This window comes from Thalia democratica, chromosome 1, assembly GCF_965202585.1.
Source record: "Thalia democratica chromosome 1, ktThaDemo2.hap1.1, whole genome shotgun sequence".
Classification (NCBI taxonomy): Eukaryota; Metazoa; Chordata; class Thaliacea; order Salpida; family Salpidae; genus Thalia; species Thalia democratica.
The window spans coordinates 64022406-64033045 of record NC_139165.1 but is presented as its reverse complement, the minus strand read 5'-3'; the positions used below and the strand labels follow the sequence as shown (position 1 = coordinate 64033045).

The window sequence follows — 10640 nt, the reverse complement described above, 5'->3', positions numbered from 1 at the left end:
CTATTTTTTTAGGTTTTTACAAGCGATGTTTCTGGTAAAAAATTTGATATAATATCCTACCCCTGGTTTTTCACTATGACAAAAAAGACCATTTTGTATGTTCCAGAAAGTTCTTAATGTGTAGAGATTCACTTACTTTTGTTTACAGATCATTTAAGCTCAAAGAATGATGAGAACAGTTAGTATTGGTCAAAACATGGTAGCTTAGCATATGTTTTTTTTATTGAGATGGTTTTTTTTTACTAATTTAGCAAATTTAAGGTATTGTAGTACTGAAGTTATTATAGTAACTATTATAGTAACCTGTTGATCGTTCTCTTGAACAAACAAAACAAATATGTGAAGAGAAATGGCACTTGCTTGAAAATCGAAAACCAAATGACTATAAGGTTAGACAGGGAGTAACTAAGGAACCAATTACAAATGAAGAGCACTTGACATTACATCCGCTTCACAGTTACCTCAGAGTTTTCGGATGGATCTATAAAATATGTTATCATGCTGTGGCTGGACATTTTAATTGGTCAGAATCGAAGTTTGAAGGAATATCTAAAAGTCAAGGCGTAAATAATTTAATTGAGTCAAAAAAAAATCAGAAATGTGTAGAAGACGAAATTAATGTTGCTCTTGAAAACCGGATCCCACAGGCCATGGTGGAACTTCTACAACAGGTAACGTAGTTAAAACTTTGCTAAACACCAATAATAGGACTCTGCTGACGAAGCATATATCTAATGTTAGTTTAAAAGAAAACATTAACAAAAATATTTTGTATGTTTCCATTATTTTATGCCTCATAAATTCTAACAGAAAGATTAATGTAGAGAAATACTCAGTTTTTTGTCAAAAAACAATGATGCTGGTCATGTCGGTTAAATGGATTCGCTTTACACCAACTGCGAATATTGTTCTTGCACATAGTGCTGAACTAATTGACCAAAACAACGGTAGAGGTTTGCTAAATTACACCGAAAGTGGATTGGAAGCTAACAACAAGTTTCTAAGACAGTACAGAATGAACTTTTCAAGGAAAACTTCTCAGTATGAAAATTTAACAGATTTTTTAAATCGATTATGGAACAAGAGTGACTACGATGTTAACAACACTTTAGACAGACTGAATTGCACTTATTGTAAAGAAGTTGGACATATTGCGCGAAGTTGTTTGCAGCTAGATGAAAAAATTTCATCATGTAGTTCAGAATGAGGAACGTTGTTACATATGCTTTGTGCTACTGAATAGAGTGTTTTATTTATTTTAGAAACTTAATTTCAAAGAAGTTTTAAGAACTTACTGTTTGACTTATATTTTCTAGTAAATTTAAAGTACTTTTTTTTAATTACAGGCTAAATTATTTTGTTTTTTGCACTGTTTTGCAACGAATAAAAGTTTTTATTGTTCAAAATGTTTACGGTTTTTTTTTCTTTTGATAAACTAGTACAAATGTAACGTTATTAATAATACAAACTTTGATATACACAGAACAGCCTTAAATTAAAAATAAACTGTATTTAGAGAATGGTTTCACCCGGCTTGATATTGTAAATTCATTCATATTTAAACTAAAATGGGAGTAAATGTGACTCTCTTGAGGTAGCCAACTATTATTTTCTTTATTTTAAGTTTCTTTCTTTAAAGTTTTATTAGAAATTAAAATTTTAACTATTTTTTAAATAAAATTAAACATTATTCATACTGTAACACTAAGTGTAACTTAAAATTGTATTATACTGCTTTTTATGACAGTTTTATGTCAATGGCCGCTTGAACCCCGTTTTCAGCCCACTGTGTTATAGTTCAAACCAAATTATAAATTAAAACGTTATGAACTTTAAGCGTTGAGATTGCTCATAGGTTTGTTTTATACAATCAACATTAATCGTTCTTCAATAAAAAGCGTATATTAATTAAGCTTTGGTTAAAATGAAACAAAAAGACTTAAACATTCTTACTTAAAAGTTAAATAGGATGAAAAAACGTTTTGTAAAGTATAGTAATTTTTTTTATAAACACATTAAATAGTAACATTTTGATAAACCAAATTACTTTGAGAATACTATAATAAGTTTTAAACTATTTTATCCATTGTAAATTTCGTATATAATAAATGTGTACACAATTTGCACTGTTTTTATTGTTTTAAAACTGCCGTAGTGCTAGCATGCAAACAAATAAGTCAGTATACACATTTTAACTAACTTTAATATTATATTTTACGTTTGCTCGTTTAATATCAAAAATATACACTGTAATAAGCTTTTACCACAATTTACTTATGACTTACGTATATATTTTACACTGGTTAGAAAAGTTACCCAAGCTTTTATAAAACATAAACGCTATTTTCGATTATATTAGCTTTCAGTAACAGCATTAATAGTAATTGTTGTCAATTAAAAAAACTTCAGTTACATAAGTATATCACAAAATAACCTAAAAATTTATAAAATTAATCCTTAAACAAAATTGATTAAAAAAGTACGTTTAAAGATTACTTCTATCTAGCAAAAGCTTCGTTACAAGTTTACTGACATCTTCAGCACAACCCCAAGAAAGTGTAACACCAGCTCCACCGTGCCCGTAACAATGAACTATGTTCTCCGACGAATCTATTTCTAATCGCACCGGGTCTCTAGTGGGTCGATACCCAACTCTCTCTTGCAGTATTTCAGCCGTTTTCAAACTTGGGACACGTTTGCAGCATTCCTCCCACATTCTTTTGCTTTCAACAGGGTCAGGCTCAGACGTGTGATCGTTTTCAAATCTAGTGCCACCTACAATCACGCTGTCGACTTTTGGAAGTACGTACAAGTTGTCAGCAAAGTCATAAAAGTGTTTTATCCAAGGGGCACGTACGGTGTACACTTGTCCTTTGACTGGATAAACTTTTGTGTCGGGCACCAGTTCTCTTGCGCCTAACCCTGTGCAGTTCACCACTACGTCATGATCTAAAAGATCTTTCAAGCTAGAAATCTGTCTCTGAACAAAAATTCCTCCAAGATTTTTAATTTGATTAGTTAACCACGGTAGGTACGTAAGACAATTACACGACCAAGTATTATACCGGTAGATGTTTTTACTTTTTTGTTCTTCATCTAAGACTAAGAATGCTTCTTTTTCATTAGGTCCGATTTCTCTCATGTACTTACCACAAACACCCAAGCTCCATTCTTCTGGCTCGAAAACAAATCCACTAATAGGGCACACTCCCGTTTCAGAAGAAGAAAAAGTTTTATTTAAACGCTCCCAGTGCTTGAGAGTGTTTTGAAACCATCGTTTAGCATCACTTTCATTGCCTTTGACTTTTGAAGCAAAACACCAGCCAGCAGAAACGTCTCCTGAAAAATTGATGAAATTATAACAAGACGAGAACTTTTTATTTTATTTTACAGTTTTTAATACAAAAATTCAAAAGTTGAAAAGTTAGTAAATTTTATTTTAAAACCAAACATACATTAGCTTATACATATTAGTTACAAATAAATACAAAAGTTTAAGTTGGAGAGATAAATTAAAAAAAAAAATTAAAAAGAAAAGGTGAAATCAAGTACTTACTTAAAAGAAAATGTATTAGCTGATAGTTCTTTTATCTACAGGCTTACAAAGTTGTATTTATAAAATGTAGAAATTAACAAAATATTGATTTTTTTTTCATTTTTTATATATTATTTTTAAAACAGCTTTTAGAACTGTATATAGGCACCTACACAAGACAAACTGTAAAATCTACCTTGGAAAATTCAATGAAAGCAATAAAATAAAATTTCAACTAATCGTTTTTAATTCAGGTAATTAGCTCAGTTACAATTTACAAATATTAAAAAAAAACTGGTTGATTCAATAACATAACATAGTTTTTTCTATGGAAATAAAAAAACTTTATCTACATTCTTATCATAAAATATATATTATTAAATTAAAAAAAAAAACAGTTCTAAAGAGTAAAGCTTATAAATATTTGACCGTATTCAAAATAGTTTTATAGTTTAATTTTTTTTAAGCTTGTTATCGATATTCAAAGAAGATATTTACTTTGAACATTATGCCTTTACATAAGAATAGTTTTGACGCCTTTCTAAAATAAAACATTTTTAAGTCTTAAAAGTCTTAAAACCAAAGCTAGCAAACTTTACGACAAAGTTTAAAATCAATAAAAAATCAAAAAGCATCTTAAAAATAAAAAACTTTCGTTAATAAAATAGTATAAAACTATAAGACTAGATACTTTTAGTTTATATTACATATTTGTAGTTGTTTAGTTGTAACAGTTAGGTTTATAAATTTTACTAACTAGTATAGAAAAATTTCCGTAATCAGTATTTAACTAAATCGAATGTTTCTAAAAACGCAGGTACTGGATGAAAAGCTTATCCATATAAGATGATGTTTTAGAACTTCTCACCTGTTGTATTTGGAGTAGACTTTTCATAATATACATACAGTTTGATATTTTTGTGTTCTTGTAATATTTTTAAGGCACTTGACAACCCGATTACACCTGCTCCGACAACTGCTATCTTTTTATGCATTGTGAACAGTTAAACTGTGAGTAAATTATAAGTTATTACAATAAGTTAATTGTTTCTTTAGAAAATTATTTTAAAATAGTCTTTATTTGAGTTGAAAATAAGAATTGTTTCAATTAGAAAAACAAAACAATAAAATGAGCCACATTTGTTTTAGTTAGGATCTATTTGAGTTTTAAAAAGTAGCATTTTCCTGCTTATTTAAAAAACAATTTACGTTAAAAGAAATACTAAAATCTGTTTTTTTAAGCCTTAGATATGTTTTAAATAAATATTGTAGTTATAAATGTATAAAAATAATTGATAATGTTCATACCTAACAAAAATAGTTTAAAAAAATGTTTAAAGAGTTTTTTTAACTTTAAGATGTTATAGTAGTTAAGCCAGAAGTAGTTAAGCAAGATAACAAACTGCGACCTGCGAGTTACTTTTCAGCAAAAAATGTAGTTTTTCAAACTTTAAAAACCTACAATTAGACTAATAATTCAGTAAATACTAGTAACTAATGCCTTATTATTGCTTTTTTTAAAATCATGTTTTTGGTTAAAAATAATACTTTTATATTGTTCACTACAATTATTTAAAGTACATACTACAACTTCTATTCAGAGCGGCCCGCTAGCAACATGTTCTGAAAAAATTAGGCTACAGATCTATGAGTTAAGCATAGATAATATATTTTATTGAAAAAGAAATAAAATGTGTTTTTATTGCATCAATATCAAGCTGTATTTAATGGCAAGATTTTGGTAAATGTCCTGGGCATGACGTTAAAAGGTATCCAATGGTGTACGACTCGATAACCGAAAAGCTTTTTAGTACACCAGGTCCTTGGATTAAACTTTTTGAGCCGTTTTTTTGTCGTTATATAAACTATATTTTTAACGAAGAATTAAGTCATTTTTAAGACCAGAAAAAAAACGTAGTTTTCATTATTTTAAATTGTTGGTTTTTAAAACCTTATATCAAAAATTTTAGTAAGCAAATAAAATATATAGATAAGCAAGAAAAACAAACAAAGTCATACACGAAAGTCTATTTTGTTTTAAACTTTTACTTTTAGTAGAAAAAAATGCAACTAAGACTTATTTTAAAGCTTACATTCCAAGAAGAAAAATTGCAACTGAATTATAACAGTTTGTATTCTAAAACTAACATAATAAAAAACTGTTATATATATATATGAACTTGAAAGCTATGCAATGCAAATGCAGAAGATACTAAACTTTGTTATATTTTGTTTGCAAACTTATGTCGCTTAAATTTGTATTTATAACTTTATTTGTTTACTTTATGTCTGGAGTTACTTAGATAAACATATGTTCAAATAAATTTAATGCAAACAAATTAATTATTTAATGTATGTTAATTATGTTACACATCTTTTTAGTTCAGATAAGAAAAAAAATTAATTATTATTACCAAGTTAGAATAAAGCACATACTTTTATTGTAATAAATATCTGTTTTCTGAAGATTTTGAAATAAAGTTATCCATTATGATATATAATAAATTTTCTATTTTATAAAATAGGTTGTAAAACAAAAAAAGTTTTTTTACAGCTTAATTTATTAAAATTTAAAAAATAGTTTTCTATCTCAAATTTTTTAAAACAAAATACTTTATCTAAATCAAGTAAAGGTTAGTTAACTTAAATTAAAAACTAAATTTAAAAAATATCAACGGATTACAACACTTTTATTTTTTAACATCTATATACAAATAAGTAGAAACTTAATCTTCTAAAGTAAGGTTTTTCAAAGTGCCTCTATAATCATTACCTTAGAATCTAATGCTTTGGTGTAAAAATTATTTGGTATAAAGATAAGCTATAGCTAATTTTTTGAAAAACAAATATCATATGACTTTATAAAGTATGTAACTTGTATTCTTTTTGTGTTTTTATTGACTTAATTTTATATTTTATTCTATTTACAATAAATTTTGCCACTGTTTCACCTTAATAAAATAAATAAAATATTTCTAAACTCTTTATATTAAAACCGTAAAATTTATTAAAGGAAGAAAAACAAATTCCTATAAGAAGTCGAGGTTTATGTACTGGGTTTTCCTTATTTTCAATTTACGAAGTCTAAGGAACAAGATAGATATTTTTAAGGTTATAATCGTACATGTAATGGTTAGATCAAAAGTTAAATAAAGCTTGTTTCAAAGTGTAAGATTGAACATTTTATTAAAGCTAGATTTTTTTCTTAGGTATACTTATGACTATGTTTAAGGAAAACGTTACTTTAAAATTTACTTTTAAAGAAAAGTCGTTTTGTAAATGCTTAAGGTGATTTTAGGAAAATATTTTGACTTCTCTAAATGTTTTTATTGGTTAAGTAGAAATATTGTTTTAAGTTCGAATGTTAAAACTATATTTATAGCTTTAAGTATTAAATTTTTAAACTATTAAGCTAAAATTTATGATTTTCTACTAAGTTCAAATTATTCAGTTTATAACTAAATAATAATTTTGAAGCTGTATATAAAACAAACATTCTTTGATTCGGTTGCTGTTTCTTTTTTAATCAAATATGTTATAAGTATAGTTGAAAGTACCATATAACAGCTTCTACTGTATTTTAATTATTTGCATTTACAGTTGTGTATACTTTTCTAAAAGTGACTTTAAACTTTTGTGCAAAACTTACTTTATCTTTACTCGGAATCTCAAAATGTCTTGCAAGTTTAAAAAAAAAAAAAAAACTTTTATAACTATTGTAGGTCCCCAACATTTGCTTTAAAAAGTCATACTTTTTTCTAAAGTTTAATAGAAACATATATCTTTGAAAAAAATATATTAATTTTTTCAACATTATTGAGATGACTTTCATTTTACATTTCTTTCAACATTTTGTTCTGTCTGAACAAAAACTATTAACTTTTGTTCAGATAATTACATGAAATACTGTATACAAAAATTCACAGCTATAATTTAAGACTTGCTTTTAATAAAGATCTTTAGTGACAAACTATTTTATTGTTTTGATTAATTTAAATAATCTAAACAAACTAAATAAATCTAAATTTAAATCAAGGACGTCTTTAGACTTTTTCAGTGGGGTTGCACAACTTTTTGTTCTATAATAGAGTATTTTGTGTATAATCTTTAATAATACTTTTTGGAAAAGTAAAAAAAAATGTTTACTTTATAATTGTCTTAAATTTCTTAGGTACATACACATTTTTAAAGTTTAAACAACTTGAAAATACTAGTAAAACAAAATGCAAAAAATTAATTAATGAAGTAGTCTAGCTTTTTAATTTTAATAAAAATAATTTAAATACAAACCTAAGTCCTTTTATTATAGAAAATGTAAAATTTTACCTAACATTGTAAAGCTATCATGAATAACAAAATACTTTATACGTAGGAACTAAAAAACAAATTACTAATCAAAATTAGTAATTAACTTATCTTAATAATAGAAAAACATACTCATTACTTAGTCAAAAAGTTTAAGTTAAAATAACTTAGCTAAATTTCGAAAATAATCTATAACTAATAAGAAGTTTGACGTGAAAAAATATTTTACAGTTCGATAACAAATAAGTTATAAAACTACGGTTTTTCTAATAATGTTTAAATAAATACGATAGGTAATTTGGTCAAAAGTTCCAAGAGTTATAAATAAAAAACTTTGAGTTGACAAATTTAAAGATAGAGCAGGTGGAATAACACATGATGACCTTCAGAAAAAGTTTATTGTTGCAGTTGAAAGAGTGAGTTCTGATGTTTTTTTTACCTTAAAAAATGTCATTTAAAAATTTTTTTCTAAATACTTTTGATTAGCTGATTTTGAATAAAATTTTTCTATTTTAAGTTGTGCATCTTAGGTAACTGTAAAATATTTATATAGTTTATACACTTTTTTTACAAAATAAAAACCGCTATTTTCGACGTAGTATGAAAGTTTACTTGATATCAAACAAAAAAAGAACTAAACTATACTGGATATCAACAAAATAACATATATAAATGAGTTTCTAGAAAAACGTTTTAAAATAAAATTATACTTAATCGCTTTTTCTTTTTAACTTTATTTCACTTTTTGCCGGATTTACACTAGAAATCAGTCAAAATACGCCCCTGCTTTATATTCGATACAAACTAATACTAATTAATTAGAAAGTACTTGAAATTTTTAATTTTTTACATCAAAGTTTCAATTTTAAAAGTGTATTTATTTCACTATATTGTTAGTACAACTTTAAAATAAAATAAAAAATTTAGCTTTTTTTAACATGAGATGGGCAACGTACGACCAGCCAACAGAAACCTCTTATAAGATTGTTTATACACCCAGTCCAACTTTTTATTTCTGGTTAAATTTGCTACCAAATAGAAAAGTCGTCCATTCTTATTATATCATACTGATTTAACTACAACAAAGTAGCAAGCCTTGTTAGTTTTAAACTAACATAGCAACTATTACATACTTCATCACAAAATTAGTATTACAAAAAAGAATGTTAATGCAATAGAAAACTAGTACTAAAGTGTTTATTTACTTGTCTATTTTATCATTTAAGGTCAAGATTTTAAAAATTAAGTGTTAAAAATATGATTAAAAAACATTGATAAAAAACTATTGTGCTTAAAAAATTATTCATAAAAGTATTATCTTTGTAATAGGTAGCGTTTTTTAAGATCAGCCGTAACTCATACTTTGACAAGTGGTTATAATAAGTATATTTATTATTATATACTATTATAAGTATATTTATATTTATCAATATTTCGGTTGTGGTCAACACTACGATCGTTTTACCATCATAAAATAAACACTAGACAAGTGATTTGACCTTACGACTATCAAAAACAATCAAAACGACATTCTGCGACCTAGTTTTGTCCTGATTAGAATTAGTTTACATTCATACTATAAATAAATAGTTCAACTGTCAATGTGTTAGACCAAAAGTCAGCAGTATTTTATAATCCGCAGGCCAACTTTTTTAGAAAAGTTTCTCTCGGACCGCACACTTTATAGAAAAATATTTCGCCTACTGCAGTTATTTAAAATAATTTCAATATTAACACCTAATATGAATGTTATACTTGTTTTAATTTAGTTAGTTTTTGATAATACTTAATGTTATAACAAAAAAAAATACATATGCTTTTCTTTAATTTTAGCATAAATAAGTTAAATAACAGGAGGCTTTCTGATTCACATTAATCAGGGGTCGGCAACACGTGGCCCGCGGGCTGCATACGACCCTCGAAGAGTAAATCTGCGGCCCGCGAGCAGTTTTTCATTTTTAATGGGATGCAGTCCGCAAAAGGTAATTATGTTGCCCGCGAGCATGTAGATCTGGCACACTAAAAATTTAATTATAAGTTGATTTTTTTTGTTAAAGTTCTTTTTTTTTGAATTATTCCACGTTTTGTCCCGTATATAAAACACTCTACTATTTTTACCGCTTAAACATAAAAAAATATAAAGACAGATTGTACATATATGAGTTTTTCTTCACAATAGAAACATTAGGGTCTTTCTTGCTTCTATTGATCTAAAGTTTCTGTTAAAATACTTTTCATCTTGCTTGTGCTATTCTTGGATTTTGTAAGTTGTTAAACTTTATTTATTGTTTATTATATTATATTATTACATTTTGTACTAATTTTAACTACATACGGTTGTCAAAAATTTAGGATAGGTTAACATTTTCAAAGAGCTAGTATACTTAAAACTAGTTGTTTATTTTTTGAAAATCTATCTAGCTTAAAATTTTTATATTGCAAATCTAAAGTAAGTTTAGATAAAAGCTAAAAATTTGACAAAGTTTAGAATTTTAAAAATCTTATAGACAAGTAGTTATGTACTTATGTAATCACAATAACAGTAATGGTAATAATACTTATTAGTATTATTTATATTAATTAGCCTTTATGAATTTTAAAGTACTCAAGTTAGATTACTTAGGTTAAATTTCTTGTCTCAAAATGTGGCCCTGTTTGAAAAATAAACAGCTTTTTAAAAGTTTAAGCATTAATTGTTGAAGTTAACCTAATTTTTTATATAACAAGTGAATTTTTTTTGTTTAATTATTGTAGTTTTTTAATTTAAAATACTTAAGTTTTATCAAGTTATTAAACATTA

The 10640-nt window shown here is 26.1% G+C and overlaps 1 pseudogene; it reads right to left on the bottom strand.

Annotated features, from left to right (window-relative positions):
• Positions 1 to 2485: 2485 nt before the first annotated feature.
• On the bottom strand, positions 2486 to 4533 carry LOC145837995 (D-aspartate oxidase pseudogene; annotated as a pseudogene).
• Between the last annotated feature and the right edge of the window lie 6107 nt (positions 4534 to 10640).